The sequence below is a fragment of the Mus musculus genome, chromosome 17 (genome assembly GCF_000001635.26).
Source record: "Mus musculus strain C57BL/6J chromosome 17, GRCm38.p6 C57BL/6J".
In the NCBI taxonomy this organism is placed as follows: domain Eukaryota; kingdom Metazoa; phylum Chordata; class Mammalia; order Rodentia; family Muridae; genus Mus; species Mus musculus.
The window spans coordinates 56,482,259-56,502,541 of record NC_000083.6 but is presented as its reverse complement, the minus strand read 5'-3'; the positions used below and the strand labels follow the sequence as shown (position 1 = coordinate 56,502,541).

The window sequence follows — 20,283 nt, the reverse complement described above, 5'->3', positions numbered from 1 at the left end:
TTCACTGTTTTAGGCACTCGGCAGACTATCTTCAAAAAAGCTATTTGGCCTGATCTCCAAATGAGAAAGCTTTTAAACATACACTCACTCACACATTGCAGACAGCATCTTAAGTTAAAAATGAATGAAAACAGAAAAAAGAAGGAAAGAAAGAAACAGGCAATTAATATACAGTACAAGTGTTGCCTTCCTCGGGAGATGCAGCTTGAGCTGAGAAGAGCAGGGCAGAGGAGACTTCTCCACAGCATGGACATGGAACTCAAGTGAAGATCCTTTGTGGGGACCTTCTGACAGGGACAGATGGAGTGTTCATGCTCCAACCTTTTCCTCAATGATTGGACTACACTGACTAGCCTAGCCTCTCCCAGATGTCTGCAGCACAAAGAAGTCTCTATTTCCCACAGCCATCTATCTCTTCATTCCAAATATTGAGTCCTTACTGAAGGTTAGAGAGGAAGAAGGAAAGGATTCAAGAGGAGATGGAGGAGCAGATGGGAGAGGAGATGGAGGAGGACATGGGGGGGATGGAGGAGCAGATGGGGGAGGAGATCAGGGAGGAGATGGGGGAGGGGATGGAGGAGGAGATGGAAGAGGAGATGGAGGAGGACATGGGGGGGATGGAGGAGCAGATGGGGGAGGAGATCAGGGAGGAGATGGGGGAGGGGATGGAGGAGCAGATGGGGGAGGGGATGGAGGAGGAGATGGGAGAGGAGATCAGGGAGGAGATGGGGGAGGGGATGGAGGAGCAGATGGGAGAGGAGATGGAGGAGGACATGGCGGGGATGGAGGAGCAGATGGGGGAGGAGATCAGGGAGGAGATGGGGGAGGGGATGGAGGAGGAGATGGAAGAGGAGATGGAGGAGATGGAGGAGGAAATAGGGAGGATATTGGGGAGGAGATGGAGGAGGAGATGGAAGAGGAGATGGAGGAGATGGAGGAGGAAATAGGGAGGAGATTGGGGAGGAGATGGAGGAGGAGATGGAGGAGGAGATGGGGGAGGAGATGGAGGAGATGGAGAAAGTTATGGAGGAGGAGATGGAGCTTGTGGTATGAGAACACCAGGAAATAGAGAGACCAGTCCCATCTAACTGGAATTCTGGAACATTTTGTTACCACAGCATTGTCTGGATTGCAAAATTCCAGGCTGGGCAACTTTTGCACTGTACAGGTCACTCCATACTCATGATTGCTGTTAGTCATGATGGGTGTGAGGTTTCCTTGGAGAGTGACAATTAAGGATGAGGAGGCATTAGGTGAAGGGGTGAGTAGAGGCAGGGTGGAAAGAAGTGTGGGCTTTCGGTTGAGGGCACAAGGGATAGGGCAAGTGAAAGGTCAGGATTTACTCAAGATGGATCAATCCTTCCTGCTGTGTGGATGCCTGAAGACTATCAGGAGACTGATGAAGAGGCTGTCTGAGCAATACACCAGCCTTCGAGGTGCACTGTGAGTGAAACCTAGGGTGTAGGGTAGGACAGGAGATTGGGGGCTTCTTTTTATAGGGCCATCATGACATGAAGACACAAAGAGGATCTGGTGTCAGATTGAGAAAAAGGAACTGTACTGGCATTAGGTCCATGATACCCAGGAGACACTCCGAAGGAGACTGTGAGTTGGAGGGAGTGTTGTGGCTAACTGTGTACTGACAGGTCAGAGTCAGATGCATGATCCTAATAGCAGAGCTAAGCTTCTGAGCGAGCAGATTACCAGTAAATAAAGGAGGAGTAAGGAGAGGAAGACATAGATGGAGGCAGGGAAGACTCTTACTGTGTGTACAGAGGAGAAGGTGGGCATGTTGGAAGGTTTCCCAGTAACAGCAATGTGTGTTGGGAGTGGGGTGGGAAGTGGATGGATGAATGGACATCCATCCACCTCCAACAAGGGGAGGTGCCTCCAATAAGGGGAGGTGCAAATGGATGGATGGATGGATAATGGGTGAATAGATGGATGGGTGGATGGATGAGTGAATGGATGGATGATTGGATGGCTGGATATATGGATCATTGATGGTTGGATGGATGGGTGAGTAGGTGGATGGGAGAGTGATGGGTAGATAGATCAATGGATGAATGGATGAATGAATAGGTGGATAGGGAGATTGGTAGATGCATGATGCAGGAGTGAATGGATGAGTAGGAGATGAGTGGGTTATCTGCAGTCAGTTTTCAGTGTTAGTGACAGTGTAAGATCTTGCTTTGTTTTGTCCTTAGGTGTGGGCACTGTCTCCCCTTCCCCCAACAGGTAGGTGCCCTGAGTACTGTGAAGAGGTTTCTGATGACACATCACACTGCCTCTGGTTCCGGTGATGATTTGAAGAGCAGCCGATCAGCTCTTCCCCTCTCATTTCTTTTAACATAAAAACATCTTAACAGTCTAATCAGCCTCCTGATCTTTCTCTAACAACTGGACTCTCTTGGGTTGGGTGAGTCCCAGCACTGTGTGTTGTCATACACTTATGATGCCAGCCTTCAGGAGACTGAGGCTGCTGGGTCCCTCAGTTCAGCCTGGGCTATACAAGGAGAACCTACATCAATAAAATGAGCGAATTGCACCTCCTCTTGTTGGACGCACTCGCGTCTGTGTGGAACACCGGCATATACTGTTTATTTCTTTTAAATTCATTTCTGCTTCCATCTGTAAGTTTAGCTTTTCATGCACAGCTACGGCAAACAATATCCTCTAAAACAGGTTTCAGAATGAGGTAAAGTTTGAAGAAAAAATATCCAGGAAGTCCTGGGCGGGCTATATGCAGGTGGCAAAAGATGTACTTAGCTTTACTCCCTTGTTGCTGTGTGACCTGGGGCAAGCCTCCCACCCTCTCAGATCCTGAGTTTTCTCCTCTGAAAATACTTTCAGAAAATACTCTTGTGTCACCAAATAGTTACTTGTTTGTTTGTCAAGGTGGACTGAGAACTTCTCATCCCTGTCTCCCAGGTCCAGGGATGATAGACACGCTATGTGCATGTGCCAGTGTCTGTGGGATGCTTGTGGTCCAACCTCAGACAGCTCGACCTTCCTCCAACTTTTGACTCCACTCTTTCCTCCCATCCCCCTCTTCCATCAGCCAGGACCTGGTGTGTTTTCCCTCGATGACATTTGGAGTCTTTTAATAGTTGTCACATTAGCATATATTTGCATACATTATGGTAATCAGGCTATTTATTTTTGATGGAGCACTTTGCCTCTGTGGGGCCTTCAGTCACCTGGGAGGTCTTAGTTTTGCCAGAAGAGAAGTCTACCTACCTGAGGATGCTGCGCAGTCCTGTTGCAGCCCAGGATGTCTTTTTGGACACTTGGACCCCTTCCAAACCGGCAGTCATTTATTCCTTTATTCAGGTTTGTTGTACATTTGGGGGGACTATGTATCCCAAGCTGACCTGAACACCTAATCCTCCTGCCTCTATCTCCCAAGTGTATGGATGACCAGTGTACCGGTCTCCTTTGCACTGTCTGATTGGGTGTGATGGCATGGGCCTTTGAAGTAAAGCCAAAAGGAAAAAAAAAAAAGGAAAAGATTCCAACCCTTGCAGTGGTACACACGGGCCATGCTAGCACTCAGGAGGCTGAGACAGGGGGATGGTGAGTTCCAGGGCTTGGGACATGGTTCAGTGGTCCTGTATTAGTGAGGAGGGAACAAAACGAAAGCCCAGTCCAGCTTCAATTCTGCGTGACCCCAGACAGATCCCTTCTCTAATCCTGTATTTCTTTATTCTGGAACCTGACCATCTCCTGAAACCGCACCCCAGCAAAGCCTTCCCAGATCCATCCCTTCAGAGTCAAAGAAAGAGCTAAGTAAGTCCTGGGGTGGTGATATTTGTAAAACACAAAGTTTAAGCGTTTTCAATACAGAACATGGAAGCCTTATGATTTATAGTAATGGAGAAGACATGATGGCTTCCTGTAATTGTCCGGTGGAGGAGCTCTAGGGGGCTTCACATGAGGCCAGTCAGCCCCAGCTGGGCCACAGCCCCAGGCAAGTTAAGCAAATGTGTCACTTTAATAACCCACAGAGGCGGCTGAAGCCATTAGTGAGAGGGGAGGATAAATATCGCTAGAAGAAGCTCCAGAATTGCTGGTTTTATCACCCGAAATTGTCCCTGTGCTATTTACTTTCAATTTAGATTTTCAGGAAAGTGGCTTTGGGTACAGTTATGTATGAAGGAGGGCGACTGGAATTGAAAAATGACCAGATTTCACCATCCAGGACCCAAATGAGCCTCGTGGTGGCTTTTGAGTCACTGCCTATGAGTCTACTGGGGACCTCACACACTGGGTGCTGAGGTTTGAAAGGCCGCTTGACATGCTCCAGCCTCAACTGGTTTGCTGGTGGGGAAACTGAGGCTCAAGGGAGGTCCCTGTGGCAGTGTCCATCTCTGTTTCTCAACCTGTGCTCACTCAAGAACATTCATGGGCTCTCATGGTCTTTGGGGAGAAACCCATTAAGGTTACAGTTTACATACTGGGTATGATGGGTGCATGCCTATCATCCTAGCACTTGAGGTCAAGGCAGGAAAATGGTGAGCTCAAGCCCAGCCTGGGCTATGTAGTAAGAACCTAATTCAAAATTAAACGGGAAAAAAGAAAGACAGGGCCGGGCGGTGGTGGCACACGCCTTTAGTCCCAGCACTTGGGAGGCAGAGGCAGGCGGATTTCTGAGTTCGAGGCCAGCCTGGTCTACAAAAACAAAAGAAAAAGAAAGAAAGAAAGAAAGAAAGAAAGAAAGAAAGAAAGAAAGAAAGAGGGAGGGAGGGAGGGAGGGAGGGAGGGAGGGAGGGAGAGAGAGAGAGAGAGAGAGAGAGAGAGAGAGAAAGAAAGAGAGAGAGAGAGAGAAAGAAAGAAAGAAAAAAACAGGAACAAGAACTGAGAGATGACCCCATGCATAAAGGCATGCAACACTATGCATAAACCCAAGTTTGATCTCCAGGGTGAACATGGAGGAAAGAGAGAAACGGGATGAGTGAGGATGAACTGGAAGCACAGGCTCACGAATAGCATCTCCAACACGAGGGGGCCCAAAAACCACCAGGGGAGGTTAGAAACACATGCACATCTGACATATGTGCATGCCACATCACAGTGGCAGTGGTGGGCAGGAATGGTCATTTGTCAGGGAAATGGGGTTGCAGGCCACAGAGAGGAATTGCTGTGCACCTGTCAACAAGCTCAGAGGAAAAACAGGGCAGACAGAAATCCTGGTGAGGAGGAAAGAAAGGATCGTTCATACAGTGGTTAGGAGATGATGCCCACAGGAAGGGTGATGTGCACAGCATGCAGGAGGAGCTGCGGGTGTGTGGGCTCATCGTAAGAGTGGAAAAGCTCAGTCCCCAACTGGGCTCCTAGTCACCCACTGGGGGATTCTCAGTAGTGGGATATGAGAGAGGCTCACTTTGTCTGACTAGGTTGTCCTTGAACTCACAGTCCTTCTCCCTCTGCTTTTCAAATGCTGTGTGGAAGGTGTACACACCTGTGCATGCACAAGAGCATGGTGTGGGGTAAAAAATGGCGTCCCTTGTCCATTCAGGGCTAGGCCACTGCATGAGGTGGACGCTGGGAGTTTGACTGCACAGCAGACCCAACAGAACCGCTGGGCGGGCATTGGACTGTGAGAAGCCTCAGGATCCCACTCCGCGGGTGAGGAAAGGGCACAGTCTGGGGTCCCTGTGGAACTGCTGGAGTCGGGCTCTAACTCTCAGGAACCACAGACCACTGGGCACCGCGGAAGAGCCAGTTCTGGGGTCCCTGGGCTGCACAGAGGCCAGGGACAAAAGGTTCTTGCTCTCATACAGCCCAGATGCTGCTATATGTCTTGGAAGAGCTGAGAACAAAGTGAGGACCCTCTGGTTGACTCTGGCCCGGGGCCTGAAGGAAAAAGGGCAGGGAGGAGAGTTCTGGCAGGTTACCAGGGGGAGGAGAGAGTCTGGCTAGTTCAGGTGGCTTGCTTGATGGGCAGCTTGGGTTGGTGGTGGCCATGGCTGGAGCACAGGGAGACTTCCCAGCGGTAGGTTAGATGTGCAGTTCATTAGGAGGAGACCTGCTCCATTGCTCCAGCACGGCGAATCCTGATAAGAGGCAGTCCATGGTTTTAAGGCATTTATTGTAGAAAGGCAGAGAGAGGGAGAGAGAAGAGAAGCAGAGGCCGGCCATGGCCACATGGAGGTGGGGAGAAAGGAAGGGGAGAAGGAGGATGAGGGACAAGTATAAGTGCAAGAGGGTAAGAAAGGGAGCAAGAGAACGAGGAGGGGGCAATCAGTTCCTTTTATAGTGGGCTGGGGCTATCTGGCTGTTGCTGGGTAACTGTGGGGAGGAGCATATCTGGCTGTTGCCAAGTAACTGTGGGAGTGGAGTCCAGACAGCTTACCTGACTGAATTATGGAGCTGGGGGCCTCGTGTAAGTAGCCTAGTGTCTGGGAACATGGCAAATGGGCCTCTGTCCCTTGCAGATTAATCTGCTGGGTCTCCAGGGCTTAAACCTAGCTCGACCAGAAAAGAGGCTGCCTTTCACCATCCTACAGCATAGAAGATTTTTGTTTTGTTTTGTTTTGTTTTGTTCTGTTTTCTGTTAAATTTGTGTCTCACAGTCTGACACCAGTCAGATACTCACGAGTCTCCATCAGCTTTCCATTGCTGTAGCAAAATACTTAAAACAATTAGTTTTTCTTTAAAAGAGAGAAGCTCACCTTGGGTCACATTGTGAGGTTCTAGCCCATGGTAAGACAGTCACATTGTTTTGAGTATGTGAAGAGGCCATGAATCATTACAGAAGAGTGTGATAAGGAGAGTTGATGACCTCATGAAAGCCTGAATGAGGGTGGCAGGAGGAGGGAAATATAAAGAAATACAGGACAGACAAGAAGAAAAAGAAGAAAAGGAGAGTGGAAAATAGACAAGAATGGGATTCAACAGGCTGGAGAGACAGCTCAGTGCTTAAGAGCACTGGCTGCTCTTCCCGGGGTCCTAAGTTCAATTCCCAGCAACTACATGGTGGCTCACAACCATCTGTAATGGGATCTGATGCCCTTTTCTGGTGTGTCTGAAGACAACTACAGTAATACACACACACACACACACACACACACACACACACACACACACACACACACATTTATTTATTTATTTATTTATTTATTTATTTATTTATTTATTTATTTTTAAAAGAATGGGATTTGACAACTGTCTTCAAGGGCAGTGACTCAAGTTCCCGCACATTGGCTCTCCTTAAATAATGTTGTGGGTTGAATACCACAGTTCCAACATTTGTACCTTGGTTGCAGTACAGCATATGTGCCCAGTGTCACAGGCTCCACCCTTGGCCTCAATTCCTTCTATCCCATGGATCGGTCTTCCAGGGCACAGGAGGCCACCTTTTTCAGCAGGTGTTTGAGAATGGCAGCATGGAATAACTTCCCAACAGCAGCCACACACTGTCAACAATCCCATGCCAGCTGAATTGTGGTCCTTCCAAGATGTCCACATCCTAATCTCTCCAGCTCATCACATCACATGGAAGGAGGGAGTTTTTATACCATTTCTTGAAACAGGAAGTTATCTTGGAGTATGTGGTAGCCAAATGACATCACAAGGAGACAGGAGGACCAGAAAGCAGTCAGAGCAGAGATATCACCTGGGGCTGAGGTTACCTGGCAAGCAGGAGACTGTGGTTTCCCATCTAGAATAAAACATCCTGAGATCAGCCTGCTTTGGGACTCTTAACCCATTGCCATAGGCAGTAGCTCTAAGTTGGAAAATACAAGGAACATTACTCCCTTAGAGTCTCAGAAAACATCCCTCCCAACACATTTTGAAGTTTCAGCCTCCAGAAGTCTAAGATAAGAAATGTGTTATTCAAAGCCACTATGTTTGTGAGAATTGGCCTCAGCAGCTGTGGGCAATAAAGACAGATCCCACGTGGGGAAAAAAACCTGCCTATGACTCTCAATCACATCTTATTGGCTAAATTATATCACATGATCACACCCACAAATAGGGAATCTTGGGAGTGCATTCGATGGCTGGCCAGCCACATTCCAGGCATTTGGACACTATGAGATGTATGGAGGAGGATTATTGGTGGGTGTTGGGCCTTCTATAGTCAAGGCTAGCCAGGGCTAGGTGGTAGAGTGTGGGCTGTGAGGAGATCCTCAGGTAGGAAGAAATTGGGCTGGTGACTACAGAGAGGGTTTGGAAAACCCAGCCACACAGAGGTAGTCATGATAAGAAAAGTGAAACAACACAGTCCAGCCACAAAGGGACACGGAGAATGGGCCTGTGCCCTTTTTCCCAGGGTAGTGCCCAAATCACTCATTCCAATCTTTGAGACCTCCTGAGCCTGGCGCAGATCCTTTCTGTAGTTTCTCCACATGTTAGCCTTTTCCCATAGCCTCTCACCTCTCTTTCTACCACTCTTTTCCCCAAAACTGTTTTTCTCAGCCCTGCCCACTCCTCCACCTGCTCATCCTGGAATTCAGCTGATTCAGTCTCTAGCTCTTGGCACCAAATCCTTGCCCACATGGTGCTCTCTGTCAAACACAGCCTCCCACTGGTCACCATTTCTTCAGCTTCCACTGCAATAAGATATGGAGGTGGAATGTGACTCAAGGACTTGTCATAGAAGAAGCTGTGGTTACGGCAGCACTGGGAGGAAGGCAATTCCAGTGCAAAGGTTTTGTGGCAAAACTGGCTTGTGCATCAGAGGACAGCAGGTGGTTTTTGTGATTGGAGTGGTGGAGAAGTTTTTGTTTATGTTTCATTCATGGTTTTTGAAACTGAGTCTCACGTAGCCCAGGATAGCTTCAAACTTGCTACATAAACTCCTGATCTTTCTGCCTCCACCTCCCATGGGCTGGAATGACAGGTAAGCATCAGGCCTGGAGATATTTTGAAGATAAGGATGGGATCTAGGGTTTTGTATATATTGGTAAAGGGGTCTGCCTCTGAACTATGCCCCGGTCCTAGAAATTTGGTCTTAATTTAAATGCAGCAAGGGCAGTTAAGAGAGTTAACCAATGGATAAAAATGGATAGGTTTCCTAGTTCCTAGCACAGGCATTGCTTACTGGTCCCCAGATCACCAAGTGCTGCCTGGTCACCTTTGATAACTAAGTCGGTCTCTCCCTCTTCCTTTTTCCTGATATACCTCTCTTCCTTTCTCCCTCTTCACTCGCACCTCCAATGGGCCAAGCTCTCACTTCTGGGTTCTCTCTCAGAAACCTGTCACCTGAGCCAATCAGCAGTGGTGGTAGTGGCTGGACCTGGCACTGTCTCTGTCTTAATACCACTCACACAGGCACACAACCAAATGACTCAACAGAGTTATTATAAAATATTAAAATTACTCACAATATAAATTATTCACATACCTCATGTTCCTCCTCGCAGGTGTTTAGGGGCTAATGAGGTTTTTATTTCAGTGCAGAATGGAGATGGGCCCTCAGGAATCAGGCATGGGAGAGCCACACCACACCACAGGGACACTGAGGCATGGAGGGAGTCAGGCAGGTGTCTGGCTTGATAATCTTCTGTGTCTTGGTGACCCACTAATTATAACAGACTGGTGTGTGATAGCATATGTGTGTTGTGAGTCTGAGGTTTCTCCTTCCCTGTGGCTGCATCTGGGAGTGTGTGAGGCTTTGAAGGTCAGGTCTGACAGACAGACAGACAGAGAAAGATAGACAGAGACAGACAGACAGAGGCAGAAAGACCCAGGTAGAGAGGAAAATGATGAGCTGGAATGAATCACAAGGGCTGAGTGGCTGGACTGTGTCTGTTACTCCTAGGAATTTTCCTGCAGCAGCTGGGAGATGACTTTGGGCAGGGAACACCCCTTTCAAGGCCCATGTGGAAGATAGAGGGAATTTCTGGAACCCCCAGCTACACTGCACACATCAGAGTCACTGACTGGATGCACAGCCGTGTCCTCAGGGGTATCATGCACATCATGCACATTTGGGTCAGGTACAACCCTTGGCATGTGTTCCCAGCCCTTCAGCATCACATGCAGCTTCTTACCATCACCCACATTAGGAAGCACAGCCTCTCCCTTTAATATTTGGTAAACTGAGGCTGGCACAGGCTTCACTGCCGAACCCTGGCACCACCAGATGAACTTGGTCACATGACACTAACCTGTGAGGGCTTTAGGCAGCCATTCACTTCCCTCTCTTGTCCCTAGGTCAGATTGCCATCTGATGTACCAGGGATAGGGCTCAGTCCCACACATGGCTGTGTTCCCTTTGGCTGAGACTATAGACCAAGGGCTTTGAGCAATTCGGGTATAGGACTCTCTGCTTGGGAAGCCACAGGCACCACTGGCCTGACTCTTCCTCTGCAGAAACACATTCACAAGGCTCCCTCCCTTCTCCTAAAGTACAGGCAACAAGTCCCCATGAGACTGTTGGTGGTCTATTTCTAAAACATCAGGTGTCAGCCCCACACAGGCTGGACTGTCTGACCCCACTCTACCCTCTAGCTCAGGCATGCTCCCCCAAACCATGAGAGGAACCTCACTCCCACAGATAATAAGCAATCCCATCCAGTTTGACAGTTCTCATGTCCAGGAAAATCCTGTCAGACGCTCAACTTGGACTTTCCTATGTACTAGGTAGCTCTACTCATCCATGGGTTACAGTGTGAAGCAAGAACCCAGCCCCCTCCAGTCCCCCAGTCCCCCTTCAGCTCCCCTCCAGTCCCCTCCAGCCCCCTCCAGCCCCTCCAGCCCCCTCCAGCTCCCCTCCAGTCCCCTCAAATCCCCTCCATCCCCCTCCAGCTCTCCTCCAGTCCCCTCCATCCCCCTCCATCCCCCTCCAGTCCCCTCCAGCTCCCTTCCAGCCCCCCTCCAGCCCCTTCCAGCTCCCCTCCAGTCCCCTCCAGCCCCTTCCAGCTCCCCTCCAGCCCCCCTCCAGCTCCCCTCCAGCCCTCTCCAGCCCCCTCCAGCCCCCTCCAGCCCCCTCCAGCCCCCTCCAGTCCCCTCCAGCCCCCTCCAGTTCCCTCCAACCTCCTCTAATCCCCTCCAGCTCCCCTCCAGCCCCCTCCAGGCCCCTCCAGCTCCCCTCCAGCCCCCTCCAGCTTCTCTCCAGCCCCTCCAGCCCCCTCCAGCTTTCCTAGTCTCCCATTACCCACCCCCCCCATCTGTCTCTGGGGAGACATGAGAGCCATAGTGAGATGCTGATGGTTATGTGATGGTGACGATGGACTACTAAGAGGTTTTGCTGCTACATGAGATGTTGGCAAAGACTGACATGGAAACATTTCCCACAATCTCCTGCCTCCTTCCATCCCCTGCCATTACCTTCCTCACTTCCAAAGCATTTAGCTTGTACATACTGTGTCCACCCTGGGCACACAGTAGGTGCTATGAAATGCATCCAAGGCAATCTCTCCTTTAGGGACTATGTGTCTAAGGAAGCCTGCCATGTGATGGGAAGTCACCCTTAGGGACAGTGTCCCCTCATCCCTCCCTCCTTCAGGCGTGGGTGGCAAGGGACTTCATCCCTTCATCACAGCCCTAGTCAGAAAAGCGACAACATGGTTGCCATGGAAATGAGTAAGCACCCCCCCCCCCAATGAACAGCTGTGTGATCCAGGCTCAGAGTGACCTAGGCCAGTGAGTCAGGACTATGGGGGGGGCGGACCCACCCACACCATCCTCCCTGCCCACCTCTTACTCCAGCTGGGAAACAGCTTCATGGTGGACAGTGAGTCCATGAAAGTCCAGCCTTTGACCCACACAGCCTAGCCCTGCTGTGCCTCAGTTTCTTCATCTGGGAAGTGGGTGCAAGTATCACACCTATTTGTTCATTTATATTCACACACTGGAGAAGCCGAGCTAAACCAGACGGCAGCTGTAGGCTCAGACAGCAATTGGTGTTCCAGCTTAGACAGAAAGAGTCTGCGCCAGTGCTTCACCATGGCTGGGATGGACTAGTGAGTCAGAGACACTTGAGAAGTGTGATGCAGGAAAGAAAACACTAGAGAGTGGGGTGGGAGGAAGACAGGAGAGGCTGCTGCTGGGCCAGGCAGGATCTGTGTGTGGAGGGGTGAGGGAAAAGAGGCGCCTCTGAGGCATCCATCCTAGGCAGGGGATGTGGCTGTGCAAAGGTCTTGTGGCTTGGTCACAGGGAGGAGGGAGCAGGGGGGCGGGACAAGGGTAGTTGCAGGGAGGCCTTGGCTGTGACCCTGGGGCAGTGGGAGCCATGGAGGCTGTGAGCAGAGGGAGTTGACTCTTCTCAGGGTTAATCCTCAAACCCCGTGGCTACAGGGAAGGCAGCCATGTTGAGAGGCTTGAGCAGGTCTGGGGGAACATTTGATGGGTTGGCTTGGCTGTATTCTGTGCTGGTCACATAGAACTAATGGCATGGCCCTGTGGTTGGCCATCTGTGATTTGGCCCCATTGTAACTGAAGCCCAGGTTCTAGGATGGTCTGAAAGGGAGGCAACAACCTCCACTGACCTCCAAACGTTGTCTCATCTCATCAAATTCTCTCTACTCAAACAATGGAGAAACAGAGAAGGCAAAACACCGTCTGGCTGTCACATAGCCCTTCAGACTGAACTGAAGTTCCAGGCAGGCTCTGGCTATTTATGCCAGTGACAAACATTGTCTGGCTCTGCTGTGGGGGAACTTCTGTCCCCTCCAAATTACACCCACTGTGATTAGCAAGCACATCACTGTGATTGGTTCAGGAGTGGTCATGCTAAATAGTCAAAAGGTTGATTTGTACTTTTCAATACTAGGAGGCTGAGAGGCAGGAGGGTTGCCACTACCTGAAGGCCGGTCTGGGGTACGTGGAGGTCTGTCCCAATACCCACTCTCATTCATGATAAGGCACATGGTGTCCTGCATGCAGTTGTTCCTAAACACAGAAACTCCTGGAAACCCTGGCTGAGGTCCTTAAGAGGGGAAATAGTGTTAATTATCATCCAATTTCTTTCAATTGACTTTAAAAAAAGATTCATTTATTTTATGTAAGTGTCACTCTCTTCAGACACACAAGAAGAGGGCATTAGATCCCATTACAAGTGGTTGTGATCCACCACGTGGTTGCTGGGAACTGAACTCAGGACCACTGGAAGAGTAGCCAGTGCTCTTAACCACTGAGCCATCTCTCTAGCCCTCAGTTGACTTTATTTTTACAGTCTGTGAGGCAGGTATGTGAAGGCCAGAGCTCCAGTCTCAGGCGGTTGTGAGCAGCCCAGCACGAGTGCTGGGACTCTGAACTCAGAGTCTCTGTAAGAGCTTTGCATACTGTTAGCTGCAGAGTCTCTGCCCTCCAGCACCTTGATCTTCATGTCATTGTCACTCTGGGTCAGTCTTGGGTCACAGCCTAAGGAGACAGAGGTGAGGATCAAGAGGAGAAGACACCCACATGACTTTACTACAAAGGTGACTCTGGAAAGAGGTTGGAGAGGGGACGCCCCATAGGGTGTCCCAGTACCCCTAACCCCTGTCTGTGTGCTGCCATTAGGCATGTAAGTCCCCCTTGTGTCTCACCTTGTTCTCAGAGCCTTTGAACATGCTCTTCCCCCAGGTCTGGTGCCTTTCCTGCCACCTTGCCAGGCCTGGGCTGGGGCAGACACAGGAGGTGACTAGGGCTTGCGGCTCTTGCTGCTGTGATAAGGGGAAAGGATGGTTAACACAGCCAGGAGGAGACAGATGAGCAGACCAGAGGTTGTCCTGGAATTAAATGACCTGTCTGATTGTGCAGGAGAGGACTGGAGTGGTCATTAGCAAGTTTTAGCATTTAGTTAGTTTGACACAGGATTTTACTTTGTATTCCCCAGGCTGGCCTTGAACTCACAGAGATTCCCCTACCTCTGTCTCCCAAGGCATGCACAATCACCTGGCTAGAGAATCCTTGAGGAGGAATCAGTGGGTGCCAGGGTGGCCCTGGCTGGGGCCTCACAGCACTTGGGGAGGTTTATAAAGGTGCTTCTGCTAGGAAGCCTTCCAGGGTTACTCCAGCTAATCCCCCAGGGTCCATAAATTTGGTCTTCTAAATCCATCCCCACCCTCTCCCTGCCAGGGACTTCCTGACATTGTCACACACCAAGTGTGGGTTTTTATTCCAAGACTGTAACCCAGAGTAGGCAGAAGGAAGTGACAGGTGTTCATGAACCTCAGTTTCCCAGTCTGAGTCAAGGCAGAGATCGCCCTTTTCTGGGTATTCTAGGGGGAATGGGTGTGAGCACCCGGGTGCCCTGAGGCTGCAGAGTTGCCATGGTTACTCAGCAAGCAACCCCTCTTCCCCAGCCCCTCACCCTCAGACCAGCCTTTCCAGAGACCAGCGGCTTCTGGTGTCATGGCAACCGTTTCCTCGGCACCCGCTATGCTTCTTCATTGGCTGAGCCCGCTGCCAGCAGAGGTCAGCAGCAGGGTCATAGCTAGGGCCTGGGCTCCTTTCTCCGGGTCTGGATGGGAATTCTGGCTTTAACTCCTTGGCTCCCAGGAGGCCCAGGGACCGGATAAAGCTGCTTCGTGGGAGGATTCGTCTGGGAGAGCCTCAACCGCTCTCCCTAACACCACAAAACCTCTAAGGAAGAGTCTGGGCCTTCACGTGGCCTTCCTGCTTCTAGAGCCTTCACTTGGGGCACAGGAGTCGGGGGTTGGGGGAGGAACCTGGGTCAGGGCTAGCCTGGACTACTTAGCCAGACTTTGTCCCCCAAAACAAGGTCAAGGAGGCCAGGGTGTGGCTCAGCCATGAAGCTGTGCAAAGGCCCAGGCTATATCTAACATGTCCAAACCACACCAGAGGGCGCTAGACTCTCGAGGTGATCCGATCCAGGCTGAGCTGTCCACAGTGGCCCTGTAGCCCGGACTGGGGGCGGGGGGGGGGGGGGCGGGGGGGAAGGGGGGCAGGGGGGCGGGCAGCGTGGAAGGGGGCTCTGCCTGATCATGGGGGCGTGCCACAGCGGAGACGTCATCGCTTGGCTTGGCTGCCTGCCGCTGTGGCTCCTTACCAGCTGCCAACCACACACGGTCCAGATGTTCCATCCCGGTAACAAATGTCAGGCCATGCCAGCACAGCAACCCCGGCAGGAGGTTGTCTCAGCCCAGTGGACACCACCCACACTAGACAGAAAAGCCCTCAGAAAGGGGAGGGGGGATACCTGGCCCCAAAACCTCAGCAACCCTTCTCCCTCTGCCTTTGATTCATTCAGGTATTGAGTACCAAATGTATATGAGACAAGGTCCCAGCAATCAGACAAAGAAGAAAACAGCAGGAAAGTCTGGCAGCGGCTGTGGGGGACAGACAGAAAGTGAGCAGGGTGAAATGAGCTGGGGAGAATTCAACAGCAGTGCAAATGCCCCAAGACAGGGGACACACATCACCCCAGACCCTCCCCGTCTATCCAGCTATATTTGCTCTACGTTTTTTGTTTGTTTGTTTTTTGTTTTTTTGCCAAGACTTACCACAGAACCTACTGGAACCTCTTATGCTGAGCAGCCACGGCACAATGGCTCCTGCCCAGCTGAAGAGCTCTGAAATGTGTCCACAGAACAGAGCTTGACAAACCAGGAGAGTAAAGGTCTTCCCACTTGGCTTTGCTTCTGAATCCAGCAGGAGGAGACCAACCTCTGTGGGAGCGTGGACTGTTTGTTGTGATGTGTAGCTGTCAGTCAGGCTGTGACAGCCTGTGTAACAAAAACATCTTCAGATCCCCAGGGCATCCTGCTCGTGGGTGCTTGCTCTCCCTCTCCTCTGAAGAAATTTCTAGAACATGCTTCTCTCAGATTCCTTCATGGATTCCCAGTTGGTGCAACCTTGACACCGGGGAGATGGATCTGGGGTTAAAGGTCTTGCAGAGAAAGCAAGAGGAACTGAATTCCGATCCCCAGAACCCACGTGCATGCTGTCTGGTGTAGCTGGTGTCTGGGGTATCAAACCTGCAGAGGAGACAGGAAGGTGCCTGGGCCTCACAGGCCTGATGAGTGAGAGACACTGTGTCAAAATAAACCAAGGCAGGTGGGTCTCTGAGTTCAAGGCCAGCTTGGTCTAATAGTGAGTTCTAGGCTGCAGTGCCCTGCTTCCAGGCGCCACAGCCAGCAGAACGTGACTTTCTGTGCACGGTTATACTGTGCAACCAGGATTTGCGGCTCTGGAGTGCACATCTCATCTGGACAGTGTCCTCTGAAGACAGGGCTGTGACTTTCTGCTCTCACGGTGCTCATGGCGGCTTGGGTGCTGCTTAGAGGCTGTCGGAACCTGATGATCGCTTGGCCAGGTGATCACACCTGCCAGGTGACCACTGAGTATATATAATGAGGTCCTAACGTGTGGGGTGACAGTTACAATGCTTCCCCTGTGAAGGAATATAGAATGGGACCATGTAAAATGTACACGCTAATCGCTTCACTAGGCCGGTTAACGGATGGTAGAGATTGATAGACGCAAATATCACCAGCCTCAGGGCACAGTGCCAGGTAAGGGCTTTCGAGGACTGTGACCTGGCAGCCACATCTCACTCCCATCTGTCCTAGGTTCCATGGACAAAGAGGCTGACTAGAAACAAAGATGTTCCTAGAATTCCCCACCTCACCCCTGATCTATGAGGGTCTTTGAAAGCAGACACTGGCTGCAAACAACAGGGTTGAGTGTCGATAGTCGATAAAACTTTATTTATAAAAACAAATGGTGGTGGGGCTCGGATTCATCTGAAGGCTTTGGGCCTGCTGGGTCCTGGGTGCTGCTGTGTGTGGTGAAGGGGTTCCTGGAAGTGAAAGAAGGCCAGGCTGCCCTGATGAGTTTCATTCCAAATGCAAGAACTTGCGTTCTGAGGTGGGAACCCAGAAGGAAGTCACACGGGGAGAAGAATGGGAGTCATGGGTGGTTCTGGAGACACAGGACCCAGGATGAGTAGCCTGCCTCCCTCTACCTAGCAAATCTCACACCCTCCTTACCTTTTGTGGAGGAGAAAATTCTGGAAACGCCCCCTTGCTTCTAGCCTAGCCCCCTAGGCTTCTGCAGAGCTGCGGAAGACTTCTGGGACCATGTGGGACTTCCTTATTCCCCAGCGGGCCTCCCCTTGCCCTTGCAGGAACCACCCCCAAACTGGTGTCCCCATCCCTGCACAGCCCCACCTTCCTCGGCACCATTTAACCGATTACAAAGATTCTATTTTTATCTCCAAGAAAATTCAATTATAGACCACGACCTTTACATTTCTTCCCAGGCTCATGTGGGCTGGGCTGGGGTGCGAAAGGCTTACGCTTGCGCACTGAAGGTCAGCCATCAGACTGGGATAGCAGCCAGGAGAGAGGAGGCTGAAGGGGAAGGGGAGGGGAGGGAAGGGGAGGTCGATTAGGCTGGTGTGTGTGTGTGTGTGTGTGTGTGTGTGTGTGTGTGTGTGTGTGTGTGTGGTGGGGGAGGCTGAGGATGTGCAGAGGCCAAGGCAAGATGGTGAGTGCGAAGGCCAGACCTCGGGGCAGGTGTCTTGTCTTTTCAGTTTTTCTCTGACTGTTACCATTTTTGCACACAGGGGTTTTACTCTGTAGCTCAGGCTGCCCTTCAATTCACCATGTGCGGGTCTCATGGGGAGGTCTTGCCAGGCATAGACTGTTCAGCACGTGGGTGTGTCTCCCTTAAAATAGGTTTATTTCATGGGTGTGTGTGAGCATGCACACACCTGAGTACTTGAGTGCAGATGCCTGCAAGGCCTTATGAGGGCTAGCCTGGGACTGGCTTACCTGGAGACTGCCAGGCCCGCGAGTGCTCTGACCACATTGAGCCCTGCCTCAGCCCCATATATTAGTCTTTAATGTCAGCACTTGTAGGCAGAAGCCATGGGATAACATCAGGGATCCTTGTTGCCCATTCTCTTTCTTGTTCTTTGAGGCAGAGTCTCACTGAACATGGAACTTGTTTATTGGGCCAGCCATCAAGCCTCATGGACCCTCCAGGGCTTGAGTCTCTAAGGCTGCATTACAGGGCACCACACCCCTATCTTTGAGTGGTGCCCGGGATTAGAACCCAGGTCTTCAGTTTTGTGAGGCAAGCACCATGGTCACTGAGCCACAGCCACAGCCTCAGCCACAGCCACAGCCACAGCCTCAGCCTCAGCCACAGCCTCAGCCTCAGCCTCAGCCTCAGCCTCAGCCACAGCCACAGCCACAGCCATAGCCACAGCCACAGCCACAGCCACAGCCTCTGAATCTGCTTCATTCATGAAGATTGTGAGAAGCCCATGGAATATGCTAGAAGAGGAAACAAAGTCACCATGAGGACAAGCAGCAGGAACAGACTAAGGGAAAATGAACCAAGAGAGTGGAGGCCATGGAGAGGCCAAGAGAAGAGTCTCTGAGCATTGACAAAGGAACCGGGGGAGGGCACAGAGGGCCCAAGGCAGCCTGAACATTGCCTGTGGGTGGAACAAAGGCAGTGGAAGCCAGAGATGGAAGAGGGCAGCAGGGAGAGATCAGGCACTGCTTTAAGGGATGAGAGGAGCATTTGTGCTTTAACTCACAGGGAAGTGGAGCTGTAGCGATGTGGGCGGAGAAGGGACCAAGGATTCCCCAAGGACCTCAGATCAGAAGCAAAGGTCAGATAGGATGTGAGACTGACATAGATCAATGGAACTAAGAATATCAACCTACATATCCTTCAATCCACGCATTCATCCACCCACCCACCCATCTATCCACCCACCTGTCCATCCATCCATCCATCCATCCATCCATCCATCCATCCATCCATCTGTCCATCCATCCATCCATCCATCCATCCATCCATCCATCCAAACAGCCATCCATTGATCCATCCATCCATCCTCCTATCCTCCCACCCATCCATCTAAATATCTATTCATCTATCCAAACATCCATCCATCCACCTACCCATCCATCCACCCACCTTCCCATTCATCTATTCCTCCACTCTTATCCTCCCATCCATCCAACCAGCTCCTCGTTGGTCCATGGCTTGTGACCCTGTCATTTCTTTACACCCTGGCTGTTTCCCCATTTCTGTCTCTCTGTCACCTCCCTTGCCCCTGAAGTGTCAGCTGTGGTCCCCCCAACCAGGTGTCCTGCACAGTTTTCCCCTGCTGCTTTCCTTGTCACTGGCTCTCCCTATCCCTATCCCTCCACTTGTAGACTCCCAAGGTAATGACATTAGTTGCTGTCTTACAGGTACAGAATCCAATATTCAGCCCCCTCCAGTCCCAACACCATTGTAACCAGACCTTTCTTGCTTCAATTTCCCTCTCTGGATAGTGGGGTTCCAGGCATTCCTTCTGAGATTCACCGTGGCATATTAGGATGCGTTATGTGATTGAATCTCACACCTCTGTGGACAGATCATTGTGCGGTGACATTGGTCAGTCTGTCTGCCCTCTACCTGTGACACCGAAGCCTTTGGGCTGATGTACCCAGGGTCTCGAAGTGAGACACTGGGTCAGGTCCTAAAGATTCCACTGAAATTGTTTTCTTATGATCTCCAGGAAGATTTAAAAAGAAAATTCTAAGTCTTGCTTTGACAGTCTTGATCTAGAAGCTAGGCCACCTCTGCCCTGCCTAGGACTTCTTCCTCTGTTGGGCAACAGGTTCCTCTGAGAGGCTAATTAGGAAAAAGGAGACACTTCCCCTCCCCCTCCCCTGAGCACACAGTGCCTGAAGGGTGTGTGCCTCCCTCAATCCCTCCCTCCCCTCTCCCAAGCCAGGTGTGGTGGGAGTACCCCTGACCTGAGGGACTCAGTTTCCCCAGGTTGCGTCATCTGCTCTAAGGCTGTTCCCTGGAGAAAGGGGAGGGAGGAGAGGGAGGAAGGGGTGAGATCACCATTGAGGAGATTGTGGCTGGTGCCAGGAGCTGAAAACCTGGCTCAGCCCAAAGAATGGAGTTTTTGAGGTCTTCTGGATGGGCAGGGTCAAAGAAGAAGATCAGGCAGTCTTCCCAGCCACTTGCCATCCTGCTTTGTAGATGAGGGCAGTGGTGAGACACAGATAGAGTGACTCTCAAAAAGTCACACAGCAGATCCAAATCATAAATGGGATTTTAATCACACTTCTCTGCTGTTGTGAATTCAAAAGAACCTACATGGTGTTATAGGCCCAGTGCCCTGTCCCAGGGGCCACTGCCACAGTCCTTTGCCCCTGAGCTTCAGGGTACATGGCTGATCCTATCATGTTCTGCTGCTACTGTGTCACCCTGTGCCCTTCTACACAATCACATATTTTTGTTGTTCTTTTGATTTTTTTGAGGCAGGTTCTTTCTTTGTCGCCCTGGCTGTCCTAGAACTCACTTTGTAGACCAGGCTGGTCTTAAACTCAGAGATCTGCCTGCCTCCTCCTCCCTAGTGCT

The 20,283-nt window shown here is 51.0% G+C and overlaps 2 long non-coding RNA genes across 7 annotated transcripts; one reads left to right on the top strand and one right to left on the bottom strand.

Moving 5' to 3' along the window:
- Window positions 1-826: 826 nt before the first annotated feature.
- Window positions 827-2,374, top strand: Gm33211. Its single transcript, XR_385665.2, has 2 exons — window positions 827-1,443; window positions 2,239-2,374. It is a non-coding gene; the product is annotated as a predicted gene, 33211 (long non-coding RNA).
- Window positions 2,375-13,096: 10,722 nt separating this feature from the next.
- Gm33089 lies at window positions 13,097-16,969 on the bottom strand. 6 transcript variants are annotated; one of them, XR_876888.1, is made up of 4 exons: window positions 16,890-16,969; window positions 15,402-15,875; window positions 13,482-13,598; window positions 13,097-13,314 (listed from the first exon to the last, which is right to left on the bottom strand). It is a non-coding gene; the product is annotated as a predicted gene, 33089 (long non-coding RNA). The 6 variants fall into 6 exon arrangements; XR_876889.2 differs by lacking the exons at window positions 15,402-15,875; window positions 16,890-16,969 and adding an exon at window positions 14,948-15,181; XR_385662.2 differs by lacking the exons at window positions 15,402-15,875; window positions 16,890-16,969 and adding an exon at window positions 14,038-14,795.
- Between the last annotated feature and the right edge of the window lie 3,314 nt (window positions 16,970-20,283).